The following is a 14,690-nucleotide window of genomic DNA, read 5'->3' as shown; positions in this document are numbered from 1 at the left end:
GCTCATCAACTCATAATGAGTGTCAATTTGAGCAAAAACTTAAATAAACTATATTATTTTGTAATATTAATACATCCATCAATTTTCTGCCAATTATCTGGATCCATGTTGTGTTAATTGATTAATTATATAACTAGTAATTATTGTTATATACAGCAGGGAAGTACTGACAAAAACGTGATATGATTATCAATAAATGAATGTATATATTAATGTAGGCCTTATATTCCAAACTGGTTTTCCATCATTCTTTGACCAGTATGGCTGTCAAAAAGGTATTCAATTTGCAAACTGGTTTTTTGGGGGGGTAACATGTAACATGGACATTTTTTGATTCCAGTATGGCTTAAATCAAAATTTAGGTATTCAATTTCTCATTTGTATTCCTGGAAGCATGGAGAGGGCTTAGAAACAGCATTTAGACATTTGTGGTTGGAAATAAAATGCTAATGCTTTATTTTACAGGTCCATAATTTCCTAACAAATTTCTAGGAACTAATTGTAGGGCAAACAGGTGATGTTTTGAGATGGCTTTTTTTGTTAATTTGGTTAATTGAGTTTATACGCAGCTGTCGATTTCTAGCAGAGATATTGAAAGAACTATTCAAATTAAATAAAACTTGCAGAAAATATAATTGAATAGCTAAAGGGAATGTTAGGGGGAGGCCTTGACTCATGACCTCAGTATTTCTAAAGCCTGGTTACAAATAAATAAATGTTCTAATGTCTTATACCTCCCTGCAAAGAAATTAAATTTAAGCTTTGATGGTGAACCCATCTGTCTGTAGCAGATAACCAGGTGGTGACAGACCATTCATTGACTTTCTTTGAGCCTATATTTCATCAAACAACAAAGACAAGATATCAGCAACCATCGGTATTGAAAGTTGAAATGAGCCACCAGTTATACCACTGCACAGAGGATCCTGTCACGACAATTGGTTCCTGTCTGCCCTTTGGCCCACGCTCCGACTGATTTGATTGGCTGGCTGCTGTGACAGGCATTGTGCTGACTGTGTGTCTGTGAGGGCCCGGGCTGCCTGGTCAGCAGTCTGTGCCCACACACACACACGAGCACACATTTTACCATCACACACGGTGGTTCAGGAGAAAATGTGTCTATATGCAAAGACATGTGCATGAATTCTTATACACAGACACAAACCCATACATAATTGAGCCGCTCATCCATACACACAAGCTATATGCAGCTATACAGTTCATGGTGTGTTTATGTTTCATCTTCCATCTTTGGTGTGGTCCCATCATTACTTATTCACCAGTGTGGCTAATAGCCGCATATCACTGCGGAGCTCAGACACTTTGTGCTGAAAATGAACCCTCAGGAGGCCCTAATCCATTGGTCCTGATGTTATCACACAGTGACAATAGCAAGCAAAGCAGCTGCAGACCCCCTCACCACGACACCTATGACACCAGCACAATAAAAAGGTCCCCCCTGCCCCACCCCTGACGCTCAAATCCTTCACACCTGAGCGCTCACACTGAACGGTGAGCGGAGAATGGAGCCGGGGGTCCCTATTATCAGGTCTTCAAACTCAAATTGGCTCTGTTCGGGTTTACATGATCAGGGTAATTAAAAGGTGTAAAGTGGGATTGTGATTAGCAGCTCATCACCTCTACTTTCTAAGGCAAAGGAGGAGGTTTAGCCTCATATGGACAATTCCTTGGTAGATGGCGTGTGTGTGCATAGGTGTACATGTTATGTGCAATAAATGTGATCCAGGAAAACAAGAAGAAATGAAGGCGTTAGAGAAGTGGAAAGCTTGTTTGACCCTTAAAGCTCTTTATATGAAAAACTAAAAATGGCTGACCCTGCTTTCATTGGTTTAAAGGAGTACTCCAGCAATTTAATATTTCAACTCCATAATGTTGAGTGACTCACAACAAATAGATTAAAACAAGAATGGTCCAAATCGAAGCAACAGAGGACAAGATATCCAGACTTTGGGTCAAGCTCCAAAAACAGTGGCTCCTGCATTTCCCATAATCCTGTGTTCCCCTTAATGCAATTCGATAGCATCTTTCATTAGCATGTGCCTCTTAAATGCCCACATCTCTCAAACCCCACACCTCCAGTTTGTAAAACAGCTTTCTGTCAAAGAAATTTAAGTCTCAAGCCCAATCTGAAAAATACAGCGTTCAAATTAGCGTTATGGAGTGCTCCCTTCTGAGCCACAGATGACATTATACAACCGTTTTCACAGACTGAGTAATACTCCTCGTGATGAGTAAGCTGATCTCCATGTGTTAAATTTGTGGTGTGCCCCTTTAATGAAACCAACAGCATCTGAGAAATCTCAAAAAAAGGAAAAGAACGTGGTCCTCGTCTATAAAAAACACTCCATTTGGGTCTTTTGGGCATCTGTAATGATGTTGATTACCATAATGACCTTCTGCATTGAAAAGTCACACTCCACTCTCTCCCGTCACCACACATAAACACACACAACACACACAAATAGGGACGTAATGAGAATTAATGGAGAACCGTCAGTGATGAAATGCCTCCTAACGATGGCCTGACTGATTGTATGTCAATAGGCTTTGCACGCTCAGCAGTTCTAAATACAAGACCCCCGCCCTCTGCTGTAATTGGTTAGCTTTTGCATTGTAATCACAACTTCCCCCGACTGAATCTGGTGCCTGTCGAAGATAACACTGAGTGCTTATTGAATAATTATAACATGTAACATGTCCAATTATTTCCTGCGAATATAATAAGCTTTTGCGTCAATATTAGCATGTGTAATTTCATCTTCATGTGATGAGGATGCTAGTGGAAAGTCTTCAAATATTTATCACTCTGGATGATTGGCAAGGACAATATGGCAATGATGATGAAAGAAAAATTACCAAATGTATGTTTGTTTAAAGCCAATTATACCTGCAAATACACATTTCCTTCTTGGCCTTTTGCTGAATGAAAAAGGCACAGTACTGTAAGCATCAACCACTATACATCATTGGGAAAAAGTAGCGCCTTTATTGTCATATATAAATAAACACCACTTAAATATGGCTGATTTTGTTTTAAATTATCCAGAACACACCATGACATGATGTTGGCTCCCAAGAAGTTTCCCACAAAAAGAATCTCAGCTCCAGATTTTGTTGACATCTTAAAAAAGGCAAAAACTGAATGTAATTTTGAATGAGAGGGAAGGAAGCAAGTACTGGGAGGGATCTAAAGAGAAATAGTGAAGTAACGTACGTATCGTATTGTATCGTATCGAGAGTCGCTCGCAGCGAATCTCTGCCTCGCTCTATGTTGAATAAATGTGACCTTTGAAAGCTATGCACAGTCTTAAGAGACAGAATATGCAAATAAGTGCCGGTGCCTCTCTGCTCCTCATTCCTCAGTCTCTTTCTCAGATGGAAGTACAGATGGATTGTGGGTAATTATGGAGGGTCCTTGAACTGTGGGTAATTACGGCCAGGAATGCTCACAGCTGAGAGCAGAGTGAGAGACTGCGCATTGCCATGGCAACCGCAGAGGTGTTAATTATTTTCATCCTTAAAGGCAAGGGAGGAATCCCCTCATCAAAGGGAAGAAACACCTGAGTAGAAGCCCCCCCCCCTTCTCTTTTTATTGCCATGCTCTTTTTTGTAGTTCTTCTACAGCTCCCTGCAACCATTTTTCCTTACCTTGCTCATTCCTCAAGTCACCCCCTCTCATCTCACTTGTTCCTCACCTCTGAACCGTTGTCGTACTCTTCCTCTCTGCCTATGTCTCATCTTTCGTTTGCTCCCTTTCGTTCCCATAAGGGTCTACTGGAGATTACAAAATGCAGAAGAAGTCTGTGGAAGCTTTGAGCTTTTGGTTCCACTGGCCTGACTCTCATTTGGCCCCTTTTGACCAAATAGTCCCAGGAACTAAGAAATCCCAGGAAGTTCAGAAACAAAATTCCCTTTTGCACATTACTGTTTTTATTTGAACAGCATCTAAAGTATTGTATTGAGAATAAGGTAAATTAGACCGATAACAGTCAGGAAAGATGCAATTTTTTGCACCCCACGAGACAACAACCCACTTGTTGTAATTTACTGCTGTCTAAGTTCAGTGTTTGAATGGATGTTGGATAGAAGACTTATAGAGGTAAATAAAGGAAAGTAGAGGAAAAGACGACTGAAAATGCCACAAAGGCAGGACACCTGTGTCCACTTCAGCATTGGTTGGTGTTTTCTGGTTATTAGCAAGGTAAGGTTAGGTAAGTTTTGTTTTACTCATTTGCCCTCTTGATCGTCAGTTGCGCTCTCTCTCATTTCTTGTATTGGGATGTCGACAACATAACACAAATTACAAGAAACTCCTTCCTTGTCCTTGTGTTGGTATTACTGTAGCAGCCTTGAGGCTTGTGTTTTACCAGTCAGCGGCGATCAGCACTGCAAACTCCGTCTTGGTAGTTCCATCTGTGGGTACTACCCCTGGAGTGGCGACTTTTTACAGACCAGGAACTAAATCTAGATCCTGGTTCTTCCGAATGCAGGTAGTTTCTGTGTTACTAAAAAGGTTCCAGGGTTCCTGGTTCCAGGGTAATGTTAAAGATATTAAAGTTTGTTTCAGCACCACTGTGGCATTTTTGTGTTTATACAGATGAAATTCTGCAAACCTGCTTTTGCAGTAGCCCTCCACTCCAAGCACCGGTACCGTAACTGCATGAATAGACGCGCATGAAAATGCAAACTCCCTCTCATGTTTAGTAACACTGGATGTTGCCAACCTGTCACACTGATTGAGACTGGCCAGTAGAAACGTGTCTTTCGTGGGTCCCACCCACAAGATTTCAGCTCAACATGTATAACATATAACAAAACTTTTGGAATTGCAAATAAAACTTTTGGCATTGCAAACATTTTTAATCATACATTTCTGAGTGTGGATAGTGCTCTCAAACCTATTTTTTGATTGCATAGTCAAAGTAAAAGTCAAGACTGCAAGACTGGTACTAAAATTAAAACACAACTTAAATATGTGGGTTTTTTTAGGTATTCCTGGGTGGAATTCAAAGTTTCAAGCAAAAAGAACATAAAGTGAAGTTTTGACTATTCAATTAAACAAAAACAAGCCTTTGAGCATTAAAGATTCAAGCATCTCATCATGTCTGGCAGTAACCACACTAAAAGGAAGTGTTTTTCCAAGTTAAATATTATTTCTCTGGAACTGAGGCTTGAATGAATGGGAGTGAGGAAATAAATAAAATCAGTAAGTTATTTCCATGCATGGATGCACAGCTAATAATTTGAATAGAATTTTCCCGGAACATTTGTTAACTGTACCTAAAAACACGAAAGCGCTTCATAACATCCTGATTGTTTTTACTCCACTTGCCATCTCTAATTTGAGCGATGGGCAAAGCATGCTGGGCCGGTGTGTGTCCGCCCCCATTCTTCCTGCTTTTTAATTGGTTCGTCAACAGGACCCCTGCCTTTGTTTGCCCAAGACCCCAGAACACACACACACACATCCACATCTGCATGCAAACATGAACACATACACGCACAGACCCAGCTCACACACTCACTCACACAAACACACCAAAACCAGTAGGGGTGTGTGACCACACTGACTGGGGCCAACTATTTCCAGAGGCCTCTGTCCCTCTCAGCTGATTAGGAAACTATGATTAAGGTTATCGCCAACTTTCCACAAATTGAGAACACCTTGACTTTCACGAGCTGCGTTTGTCCTTCATCAACACTGTGTTGGTGTGTAAATAGTCCCCAACTCACATTTCTCCGTCCAGTTTTTCATTTTGAACACGAACCACCAAATGTGAGAGTCTGGTCCTAACCTTTGATATATGAAAAGACAATAATATCAATACAGGCAATTGCTGTTTCTTGATTTTTTCATAGAGGAATTGCAGCTGTAATGGAGAAACAAATGCAGAGATGGTCAGTAAAGGGAGCAGGGGACGGTCTTTTATTTATCAGTTCTTTTTTTTTTTTTTCCTCAGATTTATATTTTATTTCAGCCTTTCCTTGTGAGATCAAATAGTTAGATCAAAAGATGTCAGTGTGTGCCCTGGGTCATAAAGGTTCATTTTGCCATATGCAAAGGACAACAATCCAACCAACCAAACAACCAAACTGTCGGAGTGCTTCTTGAGCTGGTCGTAGGGCCAACATGAAAATGGAGCCTTTAGTTTTATTTGAAATCCAGGAATGGGCCGAAAATGTTACGCTAGCTCAGGTTACTCAAAAGCCAGAGCTGGTGCTGTTATCCAGTTCACTCATTCAGTGGCACTAGTACCTGTTGATTTAGTAAAGACAGACAGCTGCTAGAGTATTTGGATAAATAGGACACATCTTTTTCTTGCATTTGCTATAATTTTGGCAAACTGCATATTTCATTAATGTGCGTCTCATTAAGTACTGCACAATGAGAACATTAATTTTCTCTTACGATATCATCTTAAATCTTTGCTTTATTATTTTGAAGGATTTTGGGTGGAGGGTATTGAAGTTTTGTTTAAGTTAAGGAGAGGGATCAAAGAAAAAACATTTTGGGGAGGGTCTTGCTTTTTTAGAAAGTTAAACATGATGTTTAGCCCCCCTCCCCAGCCCAACAATTTTCATACAGTCCCTTAAAACAATGCGGTCTGTGTAAGTAAATCTAGTCTCAATGGACAAAGTGGTAGTGGTGCAGTGTTTTGAAAAACATATGGTTATTTGTACTGTAGTTCCACTCCCTTTAATCTCTTATCAGCACACAGAATTAAACCCTTGATTAAGATACGCTGTGACTTTCCGCTGTTTGACCACTCTGAGGTTAGTGTTCCAAGGTGACCGGTAGCTTGTCGATGGATGTCCACCTCTCCCTCTGATCATTTCCCGCTGGGAGCTCTGCCACATGTGACCTGGGCAGGTAATGTAACAGCAGGACACTGTGAACATTGCTAAAAACAACTCTAGAACTGGTCACACACTCGCTGTACAAAATGTTTCATTTGTCTAAAGGAATTTTGTCCTTTCTTCCATGGGTAAAATCATTAACAGAAAACTCCTTTGATGTAGTGTCACCCGGTCAGTTTAAGGACGTGCTTACACTGTATACACTCACCATCTTTTAAGAAGCAGTCTTTGGAAAAATACTGTGGAAAAATACATTTGCAATTTTAAAGTCTTTCCATGTTGATCTATTCTGAGTATTGGTACACACCCTGAAATATAACCTGTATCGAAGTGAATAGTGCTGTGCTGGTCAAACACACCAGTCTACTAACTTGGTACATAACATAAACAGTGTATATTTGGGCACAGATTAGCACTGCAGTGTGAGAAGGTCACGAGAGGCTGGAGTTGTGCAGGCAGCTCATTGAAGAAAATACCATAACAAAGTTTCAGGCTGGAGAAAGTAATCGAAATCATTCCTGACCCAAAGTGATTTGACATAAGCTGCTGGTTCTGCTGGCCTACCGAAACATCAACCATACTGGTGGAAAGTAGGTGCTGATAAATGGCCAAAAATTGCCAAAGCCTTAGACTGGGGCTTACAGTGCAAAGGCTATCCTTTTAATTACTTCAGTCCTCCTTAATTTACTTCAGTTAATTTCTTACGGCACAACAAACAATAGCCCTTGCTTTAAATGAATAAAATCAAGAATTTTAGTTTAGTTTTATTCATTCATTTCATTTATGTCTTCTTACTTTGATAATCCCCTGACTTTTCCTCTTGTGAAATTTTTGTCTTTGTTGTTTAAATGCTTCATTCCAACTATTGAATGGATTGTCATGAAATTTGGCACAGACATCAATTCCCCTGACTTTGCCTCTAGCATCCATCATCAGGTAAAAATTGTAATTGCCTGCAGAACGAATGACTTTCCCATCAGCCACAGCTGTACTTTGTATTTAGTGCGAATTGGCAAATGTTAGCATGCTAACACACTAAACTAACCATTGTAAACATTATACCTGCCAAACATCAGCAAGTTAGCGTTGTCATTGTGACCACGTTGATATTAGCATTTAGCTCAAAGCACCTCTGTGCCTAAGTAAAGCCTAACAGAACTGCTAGCATGGCTGTAGACTGTTAATCCTGTTTTAATGCTGAGGGAAAGATGTGACTCTGTTAAGTTTTAACAGCTGTAGGTTGGAATGAATACCATTTGGGTAATGTTTGGTGAGAGAATCTAGAAACTCTAGGTATTTTCCAGTGATTGCTCAGGTGCTCTTTCTGCATGATTGGGTGTGGTGCTTAATTTGGCAAACACAATGGCAAACTCTACCAAACTCCAGCGGTGGTAAAACCAGTTCAGCCTTCAGTGGCATTCATGGTGACACTGCAGCACTGCTGCCAGAACACTGTCTGATTGTATGACTTCGCCTCAGGTACAAACACAGACGGGCTTCAAAGAGAGCAGCGCCACATGGTCTTTATGCATGCATGTGTATGAGAGTGTGATTGTGCGTGCACAGTATGTCCATGTCCACATGCTTACACTGTATGTCCTCACACCTGTGTGTTAGTGTTTTATGAGCTCATGAGCACGGGTGTTCTTCGCCCAAAACCAGCCCCTTTCCCCTCCTGTGTTTGCCTCATGATCAAAGCCCATGCCATGCCACCGCTCCTTTTGATGCTCTGACACAATAGAGCCTGTTGTGGTTTTGATTTCTTCATCCCATTCAGCTCCATAAAGGCCAGGCCTCCCCTCCCTCCTCAGTCCAGTGGGCAGGGGGAGGGAAGGACCCTGGCAGGCCCCTGGAAGTTCCCTGCCTGCAGGCCTGTCTGGTTAGGCTCTGGACATCAGAAGCTAAAGCTGTGCAGGCAAACTGCATAGAAAACATTGGGAACAATATGAACAGTTTCTACACAATCTTAGCATGTTCCTAGCACTGCTGAAATGGACTAAAATGAAACTGAAAATGCATAATAAGGGGAAAACAGACCCTAATTATTCTATGCCATGGTAACTCACTTTCAGTTTCCTTTGTCTTCATCCTTCCTTAATGATGAAGTTGATTTTAGAGATGAAATTCCTGCCCTGTGACTCCAATGTCCATTTCGCCACTTCATTAAGTGAGTTGTGCTGTGAATGAATAAGCCATGTTTTCATACTCTATTTTCAAATACATGGAGGCAGCTTTAAATGGATTATAGGGAAAATGTGATATATTTTAAACCTTGCAACCTTAAAAACTGCAACAAAGGATTAAAGGAGCAGTATTTTCACCCAGCAGAAAAACCTCTTGAAAATAAGGAATATTCTGACATTTCGGGAATAAACTTATTTCTCGTCTAACTCCCAGCATGAAAGCAAATGAGCATATTACCCCAAATGTCAAACTGTTCATTTAAGTTACCGTTTTACAACTACCTGTATGTTGTCTGCATAACATTCTAGAAAACTCACTTTTCTATTTGCACTAGTAAAAATGAAACAATGTAAAACAATGCCCTCAGCTGAACTGAACTTTAACCAGAGAAGTCTAAATCAGCAATCACACACACTTCTTGTCAGTACCTGTAAATGAGCTTTTGTTGTTACAACAAAAAATGTGCTGATTAAGCTACTTCTCATGCCTTAAGCTGAACTGACGTTTAAGTTTGGATACTATGACATGCTATACTGTTGCACTTCTTGTTGACACTCCAATGACAAAGTATCGTGTTTTGTGTTTTCAGTCACATTACATGACATCTTGCAATACTAACCTATGCAGTTATAGCATTACATGAAAAGCTTTTATGGTTACTGCTGATCTGGTATAAATATGGTGCACAGATACAACAAAAAAATCAATCATGTCATGTCATATTGTGCAGCTCACTTCATATAATCTTGTTCTTGGAATTACTATTTAGTGTTCAATGATTTAACGTCTTAGCAGGCTTTGGAAACATGAATCTTCAAAACTCTGCTTTTTAATATACATGAAATGTCAAAACAGATTATTCAATCATTCACAAAACCTCAATCTGAGGCAAATCCAGTTTGTATCTTCCTAGGAAACTAGAGGCAGAAATGGTGCCAGTTGAATTGCTCATTTATGAATTTATTTCTCTTCCAGAGAAAGAGGTGAATTTGCATGGAGAATTAATTTGACTTGGTTGAATGGCAACTGGAAAGTCCAGTTAGATAATACCCCCTAAGCATAATTAGCTCTTGAAATATTATTCATATGCTTCGTTCTGTTCCACTGCACCTTCATTTCTCACTGCGATTCAATTAATGTTCAATGAAATTACTGACTGAATACATCAGACAAATGGTCATACAATGGAGCAAAGCATCTCAGTGATATGAAGACCCATTTTTTTTTCTTATTTTATGAATTACATTTCTTTTAGTTATTTCTGATGCCTGATAATGATGTCATGATGTCATGTTAGAGACATGAGCAAAATGGTTTTCTTTTGATAGAAAAATCAACTGACCTATTAACAAGAAGAGTAGTTTTCCCTCTAATGACATTTTCTTTTTATTGTATTTCTTTTAATTCATTGGTCCAAACAGGCTGCTCCCACACATGCTCTTATAATAGTATAGCTATATGAAAGCAGTGCAAAATGAATGTTTGTTCATCTCTAATGAAATGATTGACAGTGAAGAAATAAACAAATCATGGCACTTTGTGAAGGATAATACGGAAAATAATTGCTTTGTAGTTATGGAGCAAGTGTACTCTATGTTAGCTAAACATTTTGTTTGGAAATTCATCAGTAGGGTGACGAGATGCTAAGACAAAGGATTCTTTTCAGTTTCTCTTGCACAATTCACTTTTTTCACTGGGCGTAAACATTTGCATCCGTCCTATGTTACTCTCAAATAAGCACTTGAATCAGTGCTCTTTATATGCAGGTGTGTGTGTATGTGTGATCTAGCATGAGTCTGACACTGCTAACCTCCCGTGTCCCTCTGCTATCCTTGGTGTGAACATATGTGACAGAACATGGCAACACATCTTCCCCCCTCTCCCTCGCTCTCACACACACGCATGATAAATACACACACATACATCCTCTATCTCTCTATCTCTATTCTATGTCTCGCTTAAGCTGTGTTTCGACCAAAGGAACTTTCCCCAGGGACTAGGAACCTTTGGCGGAACCGCAGGGACCAGGGTCTAAATTAAGTACCGGGGACATTTTTTACCCCCCAAAAGGTCCCTGCTCGGGGGGTAGTACTTTTCAGAAGTACCGGGACTTTTGGGGCAGGACTTGCTGCGCTGAACATTTCTGATTGGTCGAGCTCTGGTCGGCGGAGCAGCAGTGGTTTGACCCTCTGGATCGATGCGTTGCTGGGTCACAGGCCGGCCTTCTCTTCGGTTGAAGGTAAATCACATACGGCCGACGTACTGCTTGTTAAATGCTATACCCACTAACTGTTGATGCCATTGCTACCCTAACCAAAAGCTAAGGATAAAGCTAAGACAAGTGTTGGCTAATGTTAATGTCGTTGCAGTGATACAATGTGTTTGTTTGTTTTCACAGTGTTTTTCAGATGAAACGGATGGTTAAAGTGAACTGCAGGCTGCAGACCAGTGTGTTTACTCCTGCGACCACCAACAGCCGTCGTCCCATGTCTCCTGCTGAAGCACACAAATATTTCTGCAGATTAATAAATAGTTGTGGAACTAAATGTGTTTATTGTGGCTGTTCTTGTATCTGAAAACAAGTATATTCTGCTATATATGTAAAAAGACATGTAATACTTATGCTTCTGTTACCATATTCAAATATTACAACGCTCTGAGGAAGTAGTGGCTCTCAGTTTCACCATTGTACACCGGTAAGCTCAATATTTAAAACAGGTGAGAGTGTGAGGTTAATAAGCAACGGTCCTCATGCTGAATTGCTGGTTATGTGTTTAATAATTAGTTCCATGAAAAGTAGTTCCTGGGGATAAACGTTCCTGGTACTTTTGGTGGAAAAGCAGCTTTAGTGTGTCGCTCCTCAGCCCTCTGGTGCTGTCATGAAGGGGTCGCAGAGTTCACATTTGTAAGGTGTGAAAATCCAGAGTGGCTCTCCGTATCGTTAAGTGGAGCTCTTCAGCGTTCGATTGTGTGACAGTTTACTTACTTCTTCATACATTTATTTATCAGTGTGTGTGTGTATACGTGCGACCCCTGGCATACATGTGCATTAGAAGCATGTGTACCAGTGTTCCTGCCTGCATTAGCACATGGGGTTTCCTATCCTGGACTCCCCGTCTTCATGTGATGCTGAGTGCCCGGTTTACACAATAAGAGCCGGTCACCTAGTATCATCTGAATATCACCACTTATGAGTTATGCCTACCTTTTCCCTTCATAGAGACTATACCAATGTGTTCCACTTAATGTCATTGCTATAATAAGCAGAATATGATTACATGTGATTGTCTGTGTTTTATTGATTTAGCAGTCTACAGCTCATTTATTTTTTATTTCTGTATTTTTATTTAGAGTATTAAAGTGCAAGTTAGGGTCAGGGTTGTCTTTTTACCTGCACCTCCCATACATGTATTTCTGGCTGATCTGAACAGAACAAAGTGTGATAAAAGTTAAATTAATCACAATTTCACAAGTAGAGGTCTGAATGTTCTGCTTGAAGCTCATCAGGCAGATTATTAAAAGTTTGTACTTAGCCCACAGTGTACTTTAAAAAAAATAATTGTAGTGTATTTAGTTTGAATCAGCCAGTAAAATATACACCTTTTTTTCTTAAAGTGAAGAATGTAAACTCCTGCTAGATTGTTTTAAAGTTATCATGACTAATGTTTTAGCAAGCAATAGCTTATTTACAAATCCAGCAGACATGAAACAATGTTAGCATCCATTTGGTTGTGTTTCTGTCCACCTGATAAATTAAATGTTAAATTAATAAAGTCCAATATTCACTCTCTTTTTAGATCTGATGTTGGTCTCCACCAACCCCTGAGGGAAATCTGGCTCTTTAGCCGCTAACAGTTAGTAAGTTTACACACTAGTCGTAGACCAGTTAGGCACACTTTGCCTGCGTGCTTTTGGGTGCTGGGCAGGTAGTGTACAGCAGGTTTATCAGAGGGTTTTTTGTTTTCAATAAAAACAGCTGCCTGCTGTGTCTGGAAAAGACACTAATGACTAGACTGGTGAGAGTGAACCAAGCCATTAAAGCTGCCGTAAAAACCACAAAAATGAGCTGAAAGACACTAAAAAGCTCAGAAAGGCTAAGAAGAACTGCAGAGTCTGGTGATTATTTTCTGTGTCACCTTTTACATTACACAGTCATTTCATCATTCATTTCATTTCATCCATCCCCAGGAAAATAACATTAACCATTATGAAATAAAACAATTATAAATAAAAACTCCTAAACAACATAATGACCATGCAGGCACTGAGGAAATGAGAGGCAGCAGCTGTGACCTACCTTCTTCGGCTATCCTGATGGCTCTATCTATAGAGACACTGTGGACATCCATAATAGGCTACTAAACACAAACTGACCCTCAAAGTGAACCTATACCCTCATTTCACAGCTATCATTAGCCCCTGCACTGGAGGTGTAAACAACCATGGGACAACGCCAAGCATCTAAAACTGTGTTGTGGGGAAGACAGTGTACCGCTATGGAATGCCCCTGCTATGTCCTGCAGCTTCAAGGTATCGTACTCAAGCGCTAAAGCACAAAATGTACCAGAAAAGAGAGACACGAGGAGAGGGAGAGGTGAGAAATTAGGTGGAAGGGGAGGGAACCAGGAAAAAACCCCACAAGATTTACAGAGCAGGAGAGGTGAGAGGCAAAATAGCAAAAGCGATCAGAGACAGATTTACTTTATACTCAACGTCTCCCATAAGGACATTCTGACAGGACATGTGCCTGTTGGTGGACACACATTAAACCTGTCACCTTTTGGTTACATGATAGTAAGATCTCGGCCAAGCCCTCATCAATTCTTGTCTTTGCCCTCCCAAGAATATTCCACCGTTGACAAGTGTCCACGACAAGCTCTGTTGAATGTCAATATGACACAGGCCACGCTGATATGGCAACAAACACAGCAGGCAGTATGCATAGGTTACGATAACTGATGTAGTCATGTGTGACCTGGTGAGTGGACCCATAATAGTTCTTGTACAACATTACGCACAGATGGGAAAATTCCAGCATCATATTCGCTTCATTCTTTGGTAATTGCTCATAAGAACCTCCTCTTTAGCAAATCAGCAACACATCACAGCAATTATTACTAATCAGCCACAAGATCAACTGACTGATGTTACTGCCAGACAGCTGAGAGGTTAAAGGACAAGCTAGGATACGATACAAATTGTCGACCAAAATGTATAATGGAAGTGAAAGAGAAGCACTCTCTCCTCCATCAGCTGCTACTCTTGATGTGGCTGACCTCTAATCCCTCTGGCCTAAATGATGGAGCAAAGTAAGCTTAGTCGGGAAGACGTTTTCATAATTGTCCTCTCTTTTATTTAGGCTCTTTCTTTTCCTGCTGTCAGTTTAATCAATGGACTTAATACCTTTTCAACAAGTCCAAATTGAACAAAAAAATATATTGTTTGTCCATGCCACACATAAGTGTTTTCTGATCTGACGGCGCTGTCAACAGGACGACATTGTTTCCAAACCCGTTGCAAATAATCTTTTCAAAATTAAAAAATGCTATGGTTAATGTTTGGTTAGGTTCAGGAGCAAAAATAACTTGGTTAGGTATAAGGAAAGATCATGGTTTGGTTTAAAATTA

At 40.2% G+C, this 14,690-nt stretch overlaps 1 long non-coding RNA gene across 1 annotated transcript; it reads right to left on the bottom strand.

Moving 5' to 3' along the window:
* Positions 1-8,106: 8,106 nt before the first annotated feature.
* LOC122871343 lies at positions 8,107-13,403 on the bottom strand. The gene is made up of 3 exons (XR_006376848.1): positions 13,361-13,403; positions 8,946-9,056; positions 8,107-8,799 (listed from the first exon to the last, which is right to left on the bottom strand). It is a non-coding gene; the product is annotated as an uncharacterized LOC122871343 (long non-coding RNA).
* Positions 13,404-14,690: the final 1,287 nt, after the last annotated feature.

Source organism: Siniperca chuatsi, linkage group LG23, assembly GCF_020085105.1.
Source record: "Siniperca chuatsi isolate FFG_IHB_CAS linkage group LG23, ASM2008510v1, whole genome shotgun sequence".
NCBI lineage: Eukaryota > Metazoa > Chordata > Actinopteri > Centrarchiformes > Sinipercidae > Siniperca > Siniperca chuatsi.
The sequence above is the reverse complement of the archived record's forward strand: the minus strand, read 5'-3'. Positions and strand labels throughout refer to the sequence as shown.